The 18017-nt window shown below is 34.7% G+C and overlaps 1 pseudogene; it reads right to left on the bottom strand.

Moving 5' to 3' along the window:
• Nucleotides 1–12015: 12015 nt before the first annotated feature.
• LOC112177345 lies at nucleotides 12016–18004 on the bottom strand (annotated as a pseudogene).
• Nucleotides 18005–18017: the final 13 nt, after the last annotated feature.

Raw genomic sequence — 18017 nt, 5'->3', positions numbered from 1 at the left:
GAGATGCAGCAAACAAAACCCCAATCTCCAGGGATGTTTTTCATCAGCAATAACGACTGGGCTATTCTAGGCACGGCGGAAACAAACTCTCCTTTTCTCTCCCTTCCTCCTCTGCACTCTTCTCTCTGTGTCGAGGAAAAAAAAACCCAAAAAAGAGAGGATTTTAGAACGACTGAATCGCAGAGCCGTAGTTAAGAAAAAAAAGTGAGAGCAAAACCCAGAAAAGAGAGGATTCTGGAACGACTGTAATTCACGCAAGTACCAAGGGCAAAAGCGTCATTCAATTCAGCTGCGAATGAACAGTAGAGCCTTGAATGAACAGTAGCACAGTGCGACGCCCTTTAGTATATAGTACTAGGAAGTTAGGCCCGCGCGTTGCCGCGGGAACTGATTGTTGATTGTTTGTGAGTGAAAGGAACGTTCATGAAGAGATTGTTATGTGTTAGAAGCTGTCAAAAGAAATTATAGAAGAGTAAAGAAAGGTGGAAATACACATGAGGAAAAATGTTGTGGAAAAAATGGGAATATATATACAGGTTGTCTGTATACAGATTTGATTGAAGTGTTTGGCAGAAGCAGAAATTAGAGGAGCAATTCAACAACTTTGCAAGGAACTTTGGTTCTGGCAGGTAGTAAAGTTAATTTTGGAAACTGTTTTTATCAAGATAAAAAGTAGAATAAAGTAGTTAATAACTCAGAAAGAGAGAAGTGGCAAGCTGGAAGGGATACAAATTGAGGTACTGTCTTTTTTGGCTTTAGGTCAATCAAGACATCAAATAGGGAATGAAATTATTATGTTCGAAGATAAGTGTAGGATTAACAAAATGTTAAGACCCATACCATGCCTGTTTCTTTCATATGACGCTTGTCCAATGCTGTGTTCATGTGAAACGACATTTTCAACTTCTTGAATGTTGGACATACTCAGACCAGAATTGCAGCTTGTTTCAGCAGATGTAGTCCTTCTTCGTTTGCGTTTATCAACACTTTCAGCATTTTGCAAAAGTAAATCTCTCTTAACTTTTTCTCCGCTTAGGCATTGGATCTACAAACAAAGAGGGGGAAAAATATTTAGAAGAAGAAAATGCAGAATTCGGATCTTGTGTTAGTCTGCTAGCTAATTGAAACAAAATGAAGAGAACAACTGAGTTGATGACAATATTAACAACCATTATGAAAATAATAACAATCTTGATTATTGTAGTTTCTGCAATAGTACAATAAAAATCCTTTCCACAGCACTTTTACGATACTTTATACATCAATATTTATAATCATTTAATTTTAATTTAAATATTAACTTTATAGCTATTTGGTGAAGAGCTAAATAACTGTATGAAAAAATAAATAAGATAGAAAATTCCACCTGACACTGCGTTTGAGCAAGTTTCCATATCTATTGATATTCGTTTTGCTAACAAAGATCTTCAGAACCCAGCAACAACCTGAAGGCAAAAAAGTAGCAGCACATTAGAGATTGTACATTCGACATGCATAATTGCATATTACGAAATGATCATATCAAAGACCATTCACAGCCTATCTATAAATCTAACCAAGAGCTGGAAAATATATCAGCATGTTCATATTGATTTAAAAATTATAGACTGAAGTCAAACCTTCCAAAAGAACTGAAATGAAGGTCCAGATGAAATCAGCAACCAAAGGGTTTGAGTGAAGTATATAGGCAGTAAGAATAAAAAACCATATTCACAGAAAGAGACAGAAACCTATGAAAAGGTATATACCTGAGAAGCTAAGTTACTTCAAAGCCTAGAATGAAAGAACAGCAGCACAAAACATAAAGCTGAAGAGAAGAGTAATGTTACACAATTTTTTATTGTTATCCTAATTTGGTTATCTTTCAGCTAAGGCTTTGAAACTAAACAACTAAATGAATGCTCCGACGTTACACCCCAAACGGAGGCATTCCCGACAGAATGTTGACCTCAGTGGCTGCGTCCCATTTGCTCATCCTTAACAGTGAATGAAGTAATATACAAATTCTCCATTTCACAACCAAAAAAAAAAAAACTTTTTACAAACATGGGAAAAGAATAAAGTGGGAGGTTGAAAGTTCATCTCAAAAGCATACAATATCGGTAAAGTGTGAAAACCATTAAAATCAAAAGATGAAAACCAGAACAATTTTCAGCTTTTATGAAATCCAAAGGTAGATCTTATTATGTATAGATTGCAAATTCTAAAAATATGAGTAATATAAAATAACATCACAACAGAAAGTGCATCATAATATGCAACTCAATCATGACAAAAGTTCAATAAATCAAAAGGTAATATCCCCAATATTTTCTGATTTTGTACCACCAAATACTGCAAGCAGTCTTGTTTCTTCTTATTGTTACGTATAATCACGAAAACATAAATCGAAAACAGAAAATCATACCAAATCCTTACCGGACACAGAGGCCAAGACTCGGACCGCACGAAAAAAACGCAGCTTCTAACCAAACCTGTGACAATCACAACAACAGTAAAACATAAAATCCAATAGCTCAACATAACTGAAGTCAAGTAGCAGAGAATAAGAAACAAAGCTGATCTTCTTTCTTTTAGACTGAAAATTTCATCATAGCTTCAAATAGAAGATATTGCTAGAACAAAGCACCACAATCCTATAAAGTTATTCTTCAGTTCTGCAAGTATTGTTCTTCAAATAGAAAGATATTGTTACAAAAGGGCACCACAATCCTATGAAGTTGCTGCTGTTGCATCAGTGATGCTTCAGTTCAATAAAGGTACTACTACATACTACCACAGACCAGATTAGTAAAATAAAAAAGGGTTAAAACTCAAACCTGCTTTACTTTCTAACGCCACTATTCTGGTCCATCCATCAGTGTAAAATAGCGTGATCAGTATTTTAATAATTAGTTGAAGATAAGCATGATCAGTATTTTAATAGCATTAAACTAATGGTGCTGAAAGCCATCGCTGCACACACGACTGGTTTTTAAGGCTGGGGGCTGAGATTAATATATTTAATTGAAGATAAGCAGGATCAGTATTTTAATAGTATTAAACTAATGGTGATGAAAGCCATTACTCCACACGCAACTGGTTTTTAATGGAATTGGGGAGCACCAGTTCTCTGCTCTCATTGTTATCATGATTCAAGCTTTGTGAAATTCTAGTGTAAACTGGTTAATACCAAGAATCAAGTCAAATACAAATTCTCAAAACTTAGATCACGCTATAAAATTGAGCCCCTCTATATCATAAGCATTTCATCATAGCTTCAAATAAAGAGATATTGTTACAAAAAAGCACCACAATCCTATAAAGTTATTGTCTAGTACCTGATCAAAACCTAGACCCCAATGCTAGCATGCACATTACATTACAGATGACTACAAACCATTTTCAAAAGGAAAGGATAGCTCCAACAAATATGAAATGTGTCAATGGGGAGTGTCAGGTGCTGGTTCATTTGGGCTACCCGCAGTTCCTATGAATTTTTTTTTTTTTCCAACATAAGGTGGATGAAAACAGATTTAAAGGACAATCTTTCATTTGGTTCAAAGTTTTGAAGTTCTCAAACATGATCATACTGATGATCATAGAAATTAAAAAAACACCAGAAGTCAAATAGTTATATCATCCTTCTTGACATATACCATCAACCAACAATTAATATCATGAAGGAAAAGAAATCAAAGATGGAAAATTGATCTACCCAGAAAAAACAAAGAGAACAAATAAATAGATAAACAAATGATCGATGATTATATATGTCATGTGCAAATCTGACCTAACTATATCAACTTGTGAAATCTGTAAATTATTACATGAACATTCTATCTCATTTTATGGTGAAGAAATAAGATTCCCAAGGCATGAAGAACATGATCTGAACCAGCAAATATCTAATTTGATGATTGAAAAACACACCAATACTATTTACTGACGGATTCATAGATACAGATCTGTATATATGAAATTTGGTGATCCTTTAACAAAAGAAAGAATGAAAAACACACGAAGGACCGTACCCAACAAAAGTGACCGAAAAATTTACATAAAGAAGTTACCTTTTATGCCGCCAAACTGTCTATGCCGATCAACAACCTCCCTCACTATCAATCTAAGCGACACGAAGAACCACAGCAAAGACCAAGACTGAACTGAACCGAACTTATTGTTTGGAAAGAAACATAACCTTAGCATGAACACAAAGAATCAATGTTTGTAAAAGAAAATGGCATGGTTATGCAAAAGCAATAGTAGAATCATCCTAAGTGAAAAGAAGGCATGTTTGTGAAAGAAACTACGTCAGACAACCATCATTGTCTTTTGTCTTTCTTTTGACAGTTTTGTGTACGGATTCACAATACTTCTGTCTGGGAACCACTTTAAAGACAAAACCAAAAATTTAGAAAAAATGATCCAGAGAGGTAGAAAGACACATATAGTTATGCTGATATCTACTACCAATTGTATCTTATCTGCTTAGCCAAATGAACGGAGAAGTAAACGATAAAGCAAATACTGCCTAATATCCCATTCAACTGATGAGAACAAAAAGCAGCTTAATCTAACCAAGGTGAGGCTTAGTTCTACAAATTTAATACAATTACTTCATCCACCTGAGGCAAGGCTTCTAATTTTCAGACATCAGAATGCTTTGGGAGTTACTACGTAACTTTCTATAGCCAGATACCCAACGAAAGTAAGATATGTTTTCTACACCATAAATGAATTATTGATCAATCGTAAATGAACTAACAAAAGCATTGACAAAAACGACAGCTTCCACCTTAGCAAAACTTACCCCAAAAAAAAAAAAAAAATTGAAGCTTAACTTTCTTTGAGGCAGGAATAAGCATTGCCAAACTTCTTTGTCAATACTCCGATTACTTTTTCAAACTCCCTACTTCTCTACTTTGTCTAGTCTCTCAGTTAATACTCCGATTACTCAAATCATATTAAAGACTTAAACTCAGATAGGACATCATGCCTGCATGCACTTTTCCTCATAACTCTTAGGGCTGAGATCAATTATAAGCAGTTATAAACCAACCTATTTTACATATTTCATCATTCTTTATTTTATTTTATTTCATTTCATTTAGGATTTTAGATAATCCAGTACAAACAAATAACCTTTTTGTAATCACATTTATGTAAATCTTCACTTGAACATGACTCTTATTACCTGTCAACTCCAAACCATTTCCCATTCCCCTTCTTGGAGTTCCAATTCACCTATACCTTGATATAAGGAAATAAACTCCTCGATTACCTGCAGTATTAATATGGTAGCCAGAAACCATATCAGCAAGAAAAGTTGTTTTGACATACAAAGTACACATTTGGATTCACAAATATTACCTCTTTAACTCTTGTACCAGTGGACATGATTGACAATAGTCTTTGCCTAAGTTCAGCTCTCTCTTGCAGAACAAATGTTGTTCCCTGCACTACAAAGTTATTTGTCGATATTTTTAGCTAGGAGCAACTGAATTTTAGTTTTAAGTAAATATACATCACTACATGGTCGGATAAAATAAAGCAGTCAACAGTTAGAATATAGAGCGTGCTAGATATTCAAGTCACTATCACCTTATTTCTTCTTGAGATACGAAAATTGCCAGATTGGGACAGATATGTGGTATCAAACCAACCCTTTGCCTCATCTCCAAGTAGTGATGTATATTCGTTTTTGATTATTGCTTCTGCCTGTGCAAAAACAAAAAAATTTGAACATAAAGGAGAAGAAATACTCCAAATCTTTTATAAAATTTGCTTATCTTCTCCTTTAATGTTCAATAAAAAATGGTTAAAGTAACTCTTCTTATTTGAAAATGTTGGATTCTTTCCCTCTTTCCTCCCTCCACTTGCCTGCGCCTATTTTTTAAATTTATTATCATCACTCAGGCTTATAGTTAGGCTTTCATTTCATTTCAAATAACCTTTTTGTAATAAAGGGCATCACACATTTTTTGTAAAAAAAAATTTGAAGCTTAACTTTCTTTGAGGCAGGAATAAGCATTGCCAAACTTCTTTGTCAATACTCCGATTACTTTTTCAAACTCCCTACTTCTCTACTTTGTCTAGTCTCTCAGTTAATACTCCGATTACTCAAATCATATTAAAGACTTAAACTCAGATAGGACATCATGCCTGCATGCACTTTTCCTCATAACTCTTAGGGCTGAGATCAATTATAAGCAGTTATAAACCAACCTATTTTACATATTTCATCATTCTTTATTTTATTTTATTTCATTTCATTTAGGATTTTAGATAATCCAGTACAAACAAATAACCTTTTTGTAATAAAGGGCATCACACATTATTTCATTTCATTTGATCATGCCCATCACACATTATTCTGATCACACTATCTTTTGCCTAACTTGAGACTCCAAATGCAAATAAACCTTACAGCAGATAATGAAAATTTATAAGAAGATAAGCATATATTATACTGATCAGTAAGATGTAAGCTTACTTACATGCAGTCTCTAATTGTTACACACCTAATGGACACAGGACACAGACATAATAAACAAAACCGAATAAACACATCGAAAAAAAGCACTACCCTAATTTCAGGTGCTATCATAAATTTCTTGAAACTAATATATAGAAGATCGAAATCATAGAATGCATGCAGTCATGATATGACTAAGATTAATGCAGTCATCTGGAAAAAAAAAAAAAAAAAAAAAAAAAAAAAAAAACACTACAGCTTCATATATTATTCATATAAACTATTGCATATTCCATTATTAACAATAACAATGACGCCATAAATAGAGATTAGAAATTGAGAATCAGACCCTTTACAGAGGAAAAGCTCATTCGTTGAGGGAAAAGTTCAATGCCAGAAAATAGTAATCACTCTCCAATCCATGGCTTCCTCGTTCACTCTTCAATTGCTCATATGGTATATATGAGTTGAGCTCTGTGATATAATCGTACACCAAATACATTGAAAGTATTTATTCAGGTAAATCAAAAATGATACAGTAAGCGTTAATATTTATCAAGAAATCCGATGACCAAGGGAATGCAGCAACATACCTTGTCTGATATGTCATTAATGATATCATTCAGTTGAACTCAGTCTACAAAAAAATTGCATTGAGGTAAAACAATCGATATGATAATTTGCGGTCAACAGACTTTGCGGAATTATCACCTTCGGACATAGGTTGTTTTGCAATCTCACCAAATTTCTGAACCTCTGCATGAGTACACATAATTCAATTAACAAAAGGCACAACAGAAACTTCTTCAAAAATTGAAGCAAACCAATTTTATCTACAGTTTTCACATTCAAGGCTCTAGTAAAGCATAAGCCACCACTTAATCTCACCACTACCATCAACATCTTGTCAACTAAATTTTCAGTCCTCAAGTTATAAATAGAGTAGACTAATTCAGTAACACGCAAACAGTTCAAATCATCATGCACACTCTAAACAAAACAAACAAACCGTTACGAACAAATGTCAAAACTTTGATCCAGACATTTACTTTTATGGCTCTATATCGACAGCAAACAACTAAAACACTAATCCTTGAGTAATTCAAAGACCTATCCACCATTCAAAAACAAACCTTACACTTATACCAGAAGATAAATAAGCTGATTCAACACAAAACAGTAGACAATCCCAGTAAAGGGCTCAAAATCAATCAAAGAATCAAACCCACACCCACAACAAAACTCCAAAGAAAACAAAAAAAAATATCAAACAACACCCACAAAATAAAATCACAGGAGAATCAAAGTGAGCTTCAAATTGTTAAACATTAGAAACATAGCTTGACATGTTTCCAATTAATCAGCCAAATTCCAAAGTGGAAGATAAACAAAATCGCTAAAACATAAAAATCCATATCAATTGAAAATCAATAACAACAAAAAAACCAAGCAAAAACCAAAGCATATAAGAAGTAACAAAAACAATAGAAGACAAAAACTTCCAAAACTGGAATCTTCATTGTTGCGAAACAGACTAAAAGCATGAATTAATGATGTAGCGAAACCAACTGAATAATCCACGAATCCAGCAAAAAAAGAATCAAAAGCTTGAATCAAAGAATTTGAATCAGACAGTTTCCAATGGTTAGAAATAGAGTAGAATTTTAGGTGGAGATAAATCATAAGCGTTTCATGATGAGATCAATGGTTATGATGTTATGCTAATTCTATCAACGTAAAATCTTACCAAGCTTTTGAGTGATCGTGATGTTGATGGGCGGTTTTGATGTCGGCCAAGAGGAAAGGCTGATGTTGATGGAGAGGCTTCTCGGAGTGGAAAAACAGTGGAGATGTTGGCTCCTTCAACATGTATAATCTGCAAATTAAAAACAAACAACAAACATAAAAAAAAATGGATTCAACTTATGAACAATTGAATCAAAAAGAAGATCATAGAAGGATGGAAACCATTTAACGCTAATCACCATCGTCAGCAGAAAGGTTACATAATAAAGAAAAGCTCTTACCCATTTACATTACATCCAAGTGCTGAACTTGAAGTTGAGCTTCCTGCAAGTGTTGAACTTTGAAGTTGAGCTTCCCGCAAGTGAAGTTCGTCTAATCCTGTACCCACATAATAAAGGCAACCAGATAATAAAGGACAAAGCACCGATCGTTCTTGATTATTGTCCTTTCTCTTCGTAGAGCAAGGAAACGTACACCTGTCGCGCCAAACAGGTAAAAAGCCAAAGAGAAAGCAGTGGCACAGCTGCAAAAAAAATTCAAGCGAGGGCAAAACCGCCAATTCGTAATGAACAGTGTCTAGGAACAGTAATGAACAGTACTATAAACAGTGTTTCGGCTTTAGATGTATGTATAATAACTAGCAGAGTATCCCGCGCGATGCCGCGCGTTTATTTATATGCTGCGGTACCTCTAATCCAACCAATATTTGTTGTCAAAAAAAAAATGTTACTATGGTAAAATTATGAAACTTTTCATTCAATTTGTAAAGTAAAGAACTTTCACTCTCAAATTTTAATATAGGGCCATAAGTCAGCTAGTTCTTGTTTTGTGTGTGTGTGTGTGTTTCCGCATTCAAGTATAAAATGAAATAGGAACCACAAAAAGAAAAAGAAAAAGAAAAAAAAATGATGTAGAAGCCAAGATTACTAAATTAATGTAACTGATTGTACTGAAAATGTATACATAAGTAACTATACATATTAAAAGCAAAGCTCCAGCCTAAGGTTTCTTCGATTTCCTTCTCGTACCAGCAGCTCTTCTAGTAACCATTCACAACATTTCCATTTCCATTCACATTGGCATTGCCATTGGAATAAGAAATGTCACTCATTTTCTTATAACTTCAAAATAGAAAAGATCAGTGTCTCTTAATTTACTATCTCAGAAAACCAGTTACGAATTTATTGCAATACCAAAAAAAAAAAAACAAAAAAACAAAACAAAACAAAAATTGAAATCAGATGAATGAATGGGATGAGCTTACAATGCCAATGCAAGATATATTTGGAAACCTATACAAAATGCAAAATGTATTTAACTCAATCCTAAATAATTAGTTTAAGCTAGGTCACTGGTATACATGATACATCATCTTAAGCAATAACTGAGTATGACAAACAGTTATATTGAGATAGTGCTATAGGCAAAAGTGAATGAAAAAAATGAATTTCGTATCTGAGTCGATATTCATTGAACTCAAACATTTAAACAAAAAAACATTACTGAAATGAAAGCTAAAACATTCTGAGCTTGGTTTGAATTTCTTGTTAAGGCAACTCATGAGTCCTTTACGATTCAAATGTCACAGAAGGTCAGAAAATCAAGTGACTAATTCATGTCAACATTCATTGCTGAGGATGATATCTATTGCCTAAACCTCAAACTATCATTGATTAACACTATTGATACGATTAATATGTTGTAGAGTACAAACAAATAGAAATGTTATAAATTCATGAATAAAAGCCTTTACCTGTAGCTTCATTTATCTTTGACAGTGAACAGATGAAGCATTTGTTTGATTTTTTTCCTCTTGCTCAGTGATTTCCAGTTGTGAAACAGAGCTGATGCTGCACAAAGTAATTTTGAAAATGAAATTAGTTGCATTATGTGAGTAGAAATTCTTGATAATAGCATTAATTTGCTATACAGTGTCAACAAATGTAAATATCAGAATTCTTTGATGATTAAATTGATAGGCGAATAGCAGAACGCATGAATATGATAATGATGTACTTGAGCAAGAAGGAAGTTCAAAGTATGAAAGCAGGAAACAGTGGGTTCGAAAACATGATGTAGTTGAGCAAGAAATGAAGATCTTTTTCATGAATATAAATTATTGGTTTTATCAGAAAAGAATTAAAATCAAGTTGTCAACTGTTTAACAAAAAGAAGCCAAACAACCGAACCAACTTGAAACAATATAGAAAAAATAATAATGAATGCAAACAGAACCAGTAACTGATCTAAAACTTTAGTGTTTATAAGGATAGTGCCTAAAGTAATCAATCCACAAACAGAAAACGGAAAGGACTAAATCTAATCGGTCACAACAATTACAATAGTGCACAGCCTTCACCATTTTTCACTATCTCCTCTCTGGCACTTAAATTTAGTTGGCGATTGCCCAAAAGACAAATAAATTGAAGAGAATGGGTCTCATCAGTAGAGTTTTTGTGTGTAAACTCTGCATTTCTTTTAGCAGAGAATATCTAACTTGACCTCATCAAAATAAGACAGAAACACTAATCTTATTCTACCAATCTTTTTCTGGCAACTCATTCAATCAACTCAACCAATAACAGCAAAAAACCTTTGATCAAAATCTTACAAAATCTGTCCAAAATCTGCAAGCAATCTGATGCCACCCAAATCAAAAGCCTTGAACTTGGTTTTTCCAATGCTTAACTTCTCAGATGTCAGATACTGGGTTGGTGCTGAAACTAATCTCTGCAATCAATACCCAGAATTAGAAAATCAAATACTCGTCTTAAGCCCAATTCCTATTCAATCATTCTCAGAGTGAAGCTCAAATCTTTTAATCAATTCTATGCTTATGGTTGAACACAACACAGAAATTGTATAACAACTCTCAAAATTGTTCACTTACCTAGCAATCAAACAGATCCCATATTGAAATCGAAACCAGAATTTCAATCAAAATCGAAATTACCTGAACTTACCCCAAAAACTAAGTATCGATCACAACCATATACCCAAATCCCTCATCTTCTCCTTGGCTCAAAACGCAGAGTTATCCAAAACGCAGGTCCTCTTCCTCCTCACAGCAAAACCGAACAATACCCTTACAAAATCGAAACCCAATTCAATTCAAAACCAACCACGGCGAAAAACCTCAATCAAAACTATAAACCAAAGACACGAATAAAAAACCAACCCAAAAGGTAGACGGCAGAACTATCCAAGACGCAGATCTTCTTCCTCCTCACAGAAAAACGGAATCTCCACTCTCTCTAGCTCTCTTTCGCTATCTCTCTCTCTCTCTGTTTCGACTGCTTTCTCCAGAAACCACGAACGAACTCGACTTGACCATAGAACGATGGCATCCCGTAAATGAGAGAAACAGAAGGGTAAAACCGCCACTTCACGTATAAACAGTTGAATGAACAGGGATAAACAGTCAAGATTATTCGGCTTTAGATTATAGTATAATATAATAATTAGTGTTTAGAGAATTTTGAACAGACTGTAACCGTCCAAGGAGGTCTTTCATTTTGTGGAAAATATTTCCAAGCACAGAAAAATTCCATTCTTAATTAGCTAAAGCTTGAAAGGCATTAACTTTACATACAAAATTTTCAGCAGCAGTTCCAGTAGTGGCAGTTAGCCAAGAAGCATTAACAATGTTCTTAAAATCATTATGATGAAGCTACATAGCTTCAAGTCTAAAAGTTTTCCTCTTCTTGGTAGTACAGGCATAAGAAAGGTAAATTGGTCCATGGTCAGAACCAGAAATAGGCAAGTTATTTTAATACAATCAATCTTTGGTAACTACATATATTCCATTTTTAAAAAAAAAAAATATTTAAATACAAATTATTCTAAAAAACTCTACAAGGAGACTTTTCTTTCATCTAAAAGAACAATATATCATCTCTCTTGGTCCATCACCAAACTGCAAAATGCTCGTTCTCCTGCAAGCGGCAAATGGGCAAGTCAGCTTACTTGGCTATAAATAATCACTATGGTTTCACAGAGTATGGATGCTTCTGGGACTAATGCACAAACAATATGAGGGTATAAAGACTACGGTTTCACAGAGTGTGCGTCCTTCTTGCACTAAAGGAAATTTACTGGAAAGGACTATCAACTACAGAATAAAGAAGACAAGAAATACATTCTGTTCTCTAACGTTTAGAACACCAGCTTTTTCAATGCCACCCAATGTTTTAAAAAGAGCGCGTCAGGCGCACCTTAGAGCGTGAAAGGCATGAGGCATGAAGGAAATTGCCTCTGTTTTTCAGATGAGGCGCAGAGGCGGCGAAGGCGGAGATGGAGGCGGCAAAAGCACGCCTTAAGGCGTTCTGAGCGTACACCTGGCAATTTTTTTTTTTTTTAACACCCCAAAATGACATCGTTTTGGTGTTGAGTGAATCAAAACCCATTTAGGTCATGTATTATACCCGAGCCAATCCCCAAAACATTCAAACAGCCTCCTCCCCAACTCTTCACTCTGCTCTTGAGCCAATCCCAATCCCTTACTCGAAAAGTTGATAAAATCATGAAGAGCCCGTAAGTTTCTTCAACAAATTGGTTCTAAAGGAGGCTATTTGCAGAATTGGAGCAAGAAATAAGTTCGATTTGAAGAGAGTTAGAGAGTTGTAGACTTGTAGTTCGATTTGAATTTTGAAGAAAAGGAGGTTAAGGTATGATCTTGCTTTTCTCTCAACTTTCCTTGCTTTCTTTGGATGGTTTTGTGTTTCTTTATTATGTGCAATTGGAATTGGAATTGGAATTTGGATACCTTGTTTCTTTGGTTTTGAGGTTTTATAGTTTTTGTGGAATTGTGTTTATGGTAATCATCGAGGGAAAGCAGAACGAAGGAGTGGTGTTTCACCTATATGCATCTTCAAAAATTGATTGGCTATACTAAAAAGATAAACTGCAAATGTCACAGAACCAGAAATTAAGATGACTCCGATAGGAAAAAGGTCTTGCTTAAACAACTGTCAATTTACCAGGAATTGGGAAGCCATATAACACAGTTATGCAATGCTATTAGGGAATTTTGGTTGCATGTTCGTGATCTTTTTGCAATGCATCATTAACTAAGTATTCCAAACTTGCTTAACTTGTTTGTTGATAAAACTGAAATTTAAGCTTGGAATGTCGGATCATTGACTTGAAGTTACTTGTTGAGTTTGATTCTTTGTGATAATAGAGAGATAATAAGTGTCCCTGTTGCTTTGGTATTCTGTTGCTTTGGTTTTAGTCTTATCTAGTAGAGATAATAGAGAGAAATAAGTTAATTTATCAATCACCAGCAAATTTATACGTAAGGCGTAAGCCTTACGCCTCAAGGCGAGCGCCTTGCTGAGGCTCTCCCGGCTACGCCTCAGCCTTTTAAAACATTGATGCCACCAGATATGCAATTAACAACAAGTATTTGCTCATGTTAAAAAAATAATAATAATAATAAATAAATAAAATAAGTATTTGCCTTACAAAGACTTGCGATAGATTTGGTTTGTAGTGCTGTAGCACATCTGGCATTCTGCAAAAAGAGAAGCAAAAGCAAGAGAGAAAAAAAAAGCATTTTCAATACAAAATCAAGGCAAAGCTAGTCCATATGTAGCATGTTTATTGCAATACAACTAAAGTTGCACCGCCCATAAGCATCAGTACAATTTGTAAAAGGTATGACTAATTCCAGGATAAATTGAAGCCAATCAACAATCCTACTTAAGAAGTAAAAAGCATTTTCAAAAAGAGATGAACCAGAAAATGAGAAAATGCAGTAACAAACTAACCAAAGCAGAAGCACTGCATTTGACTAGACCCCGCGATTGGTATGATTGGTTTTATTGTCTCAAGTGACAACCCTCCACCAATCCCCACCGGTCTCACCTGAAAATGTACCAGTCTTCTATCAACACAAGCTCTTCTTGAACCCGACCCATAAAACCCAGCTTGTTTATGTCTTTGACCTGCTGAACCTACCGCATACAAAGAAAGATCATACAGTACTTATATCTCATATATTAGCAAACTGAAAATCGGAGTAAAACCACATTCTAACCACCCACACTTTAATGGAAGAAATTCTTCCACGAGACTATTGTTGTACCCGTAAATGAACCCCCGTAAAGCGAAATAGGCACAAGGAAAGAGCAATAGGCCAGACCAACCTACAAAAACAAATCAGCTCCTTCGTAAGTCATTGATCCTATTATGTAAAAGAATCCAAACATCAAGGTTGTTAAACCGACACTTACTTAGAAATTTAATTTGTTATCCTCTTTTGCACTTTTAAAATAGCATTTTCAGTAGTTACAAAATCAACAGATTAATTTCAATATAACTCAATAATAAAAAAGACAGGAAAATCTTGCCATTACTTGAGCAAACTGATAAAACTACTGCCAATTGTAAACTCAAAAGCAACACAAATCAGTTACTCATCAGTATGTTTTGTACTCAAACTACAATTATCAACAAAAGCTTCTGCCCTTTATACATAAACCATTCAAGAGCTCAAAATATTGATAGAAGAGAAAACTACTCAACATGTAAGCCCAGATTTGACACAATTTTGCAATACCAAATATATCTTATACAACAGAATTGAGTGAACCTACAAAAGCATACTCTTCAAAAAAGAAACATATATTTTTAAGAGACAAAACCATAATACACCAACTAATATGAAGCAGCAAGTAGATTAGACAATGTTTCAAATTACGCAACTTTCCTCCTACCAATTGCTACTAAATGAATTTCTTTTCACAAGCAATCAGAGTTTCTGGTTCTTCATCATGCATCCAAATTTTAAATTCACCCATAAACTAAATATGAAAAAAATATGCATCTAACTTGTAAATTATTACCTCTACACACAAGTCATAGAGCAACCCAGAAAGCCAGAATTTTAAGAATAATTAATCTACACCGCGAAATCCATCAAAGTAGCTTAAGAAATCAGAATGCAAATTCAACCCATCTTCCATTTCACATAAAGAACAAGAATATAGACAGAAACAGTCCACTAAGCCAGTGAATAACAAAAGATGCAGCATCACATAATAAACAAGTGGAAAACGAAGAGTAAAAACCCAGACCATATAAAATCTAAAAATAACAGAAATTTAAAAATCCAGAATTGAATTCAAGGAAAGACAATTCATTCCTCAGGGACATGATAACCCATATCTAAATTATAAACAGAGTGGAGAGATCTCAAGTTATGAACCTTAAGAAATTGGTTGTATGGGCATGAGACGGAGCCTGAATGTCGGCTTGGCTCAAGATCTTAACTGAATTTCCTAACAAAAACTGCCATTTTAACAAAATTTCCATCGAACGATGCAACTTGTAAATTATAACCCCCTTTTAATATGTTGCCGATGTCAATTTCAAACTCGAAAATGCAAAACTTTCACTTCTTGTTGCATGTTAATTATACCGGAACACTTTACACTTTCGGGCTTTTATTTTCTAAGTATATAGTTTTGGTATCATGTTTTTGGAAATATTCATAAAAGAATGGCAATAAATAAAATGTTTGATAAGGAAATGAGTTTAAAGCAATAGGTTGCAATTCACTATTTGCAGATGATGCTGCAGGAGGTATGGTGTTGAACCATCTTCTTGTTCAGCAGCCCTTCCAATCGATGTGTTTCTATTTCTAAGGCATATATTCATAGCCTTGAATCAGGTAAACCACAAGGTCCAACTATCTTGCTAGAGAAAAAGAAGAAATTACTGATTGAGTTGTTCATCCTTGAACCTTGAACCACTGCCTGGTAGGGCCAATAAGACGATGGTATTCCTTACTGTAGTAGTTTTACACGCGTAGTGGCAGCATGGGCTAAGCCCAATTCTCTTTACTTCTTGTATTCTGGGCTTGATATCCCCAATTAGCGCTTACTAGGCTGTACGCCTGTACCTTGTAAGTACTGGAGAAAATTAAATGCTAAACATACTGAAGATAACGCCAAGAATCATAGAGAAAGAACAAAACTTCCCTTTAGTTCACTATTTCTCACTTAATCAAAAATTCACGATCAAATGCATGATTTCATATCACCTCGAAGTCACTAGTATATGGTAATCACCACACAGCCCGTGAAGTACCATTACTAACACAAACGAATCTACAGATTGGTTTGTAGGACGAAAAACTGAATCCTAATCTTCCCTCATTTGTATGTTTCAGCTCAAGCTTCTGGAACGGGCTGCAGGTTGGTTCAAATAGCATTTCAGTCAATGTACTAATGAGGTGACAAAAGTAAACCCAGAAAACAGTGAATGGTATTAAAAGTGATAGTTTACTTCCTAAGCATAAGCACATCCCCATCATAAATAGAAGAAATCAATAGCATTATATTTTGAACAAAGCAAAGAGTTACAATACGTCAAATTCATAGACCAACAACAAAATGAAGGACAGCTACCTGCTATTAGGATCATTAGAAGCCATTGATGGAGCCATCACTACATGAGAAACACACATAGTAAAAGCCGGCTATAGTCAAACCACAGTCTCTGCCAACATTCACAAAGTATTGCTCCTTCCATCTCTGCACCAGCAAATCAAAGAACTCAATTTCATTTGACGTTTGATTTTTGCTGATCGAAAGGTGATAATAAAGCATTTGGACCAGTTACCAACTTACCATATATATGTATGGATAGTTGCTGAGATCTAATGATTTGCCACCATCAACTTCCACTTGGCTCTGTAAAATGTGGAATTAGCTAGGAGACAACATTAATTAAGACTCCTTAGCTTACCAATAGAGCAGAAAAAGAAGGGTCCAGTGCCTTATATCATCATCTTGTCTGTCACAAGTAACACAAACATTTGATTGTTATTCACCATCACAACTAGCTAAATATGCATCCTTTCTCAATTGTAGATAAAAGAACAAAAAGCCATACGTTGTTTCCCACTTCTCAGTGAAGAAAGTATAATTCTTGGTGTCAACAATCTCCCCTTCCCAAAAGGTGACGACCTACCACACAATGAAAAGAAAGTAAATCCTCAATGAAGGCTTCCTATGATGAAGATACAACAGTTTCTTTTGAATTGAGATAACATTAGTCAAGACATTGATGATAATGCAGAAAATAGAGAAATAAAAGATAAAACAGAATAAAGTTCAATTCACTTTATGTCAAAGAGGTTGGGGGTGGAGAAACAAACAACTAGATAGCAATATCCAACAAAAAAGTGGTACCTCGAATTAATATGCAAGAGTGACTTGTATGCATATTTAAGCATGTTGTCTAACTTAAATCCGCCCAAAGGAAATATAAAGAAAATCTATGCTATGAGACACACAGTTTTCAGCGATTAAATGGATACGAAGAGGCAAAGGGACGGTGAGTGAAAGACTGAAAAATTCAAAATCAGGCAAACTAAATCGGCTGCAGCACCCAGTAAGAGGTTGGCCATCTAATATAATTCTATTGCAAGATAGAGTCCAGACAATCACAGCGCTATGGAAATGGAAACACCAATGCACTACAAATCTCCTTACATAAAGCCTTCCTAGACCACTATCTCAACAGATGTCGTATACACCAGTTCCATAACACACTCCGCAGCTGCTTAACTAATTGACTGTTGTTAATGAATATATTGAAGCAAATCTTATACTAAAACATTGACATGAGGACCGACAATCAGCAATGAAAAGAGCAATTTCTTACTGGTGTGTCAGCCATGGGAACATTAAGTGCTTCCATGGTTCCACACAGGTAACCATTCTCAAGATCACACCCTTGTATCCGAACATTTACTCTCCAAGTTTCATCTTTTTGCAGACTCGAAACAGAATAACAGAATCAT

The sequence above is a fragment of the Rosa chinensis genome, chromosome 7 (assembly GCF_002994745.2).
Source record: "Rosa chinensis cultivar Old Blush chromosome 7, RchiOBHm-V2, whole genome shotgun sequence".
Taxonomy (NCBI): Eukaryota; Viridiplantae; Streptophyta; class Magnoliopsida; order Rosales; family Rosaceae; genus Rosa; species Rosa chinensis.
The sequence above is the reverse complement of the archived record's forward strand: the minus strand, read 5'-3'. Positions and strand labels throughout refer to the sequence as shown.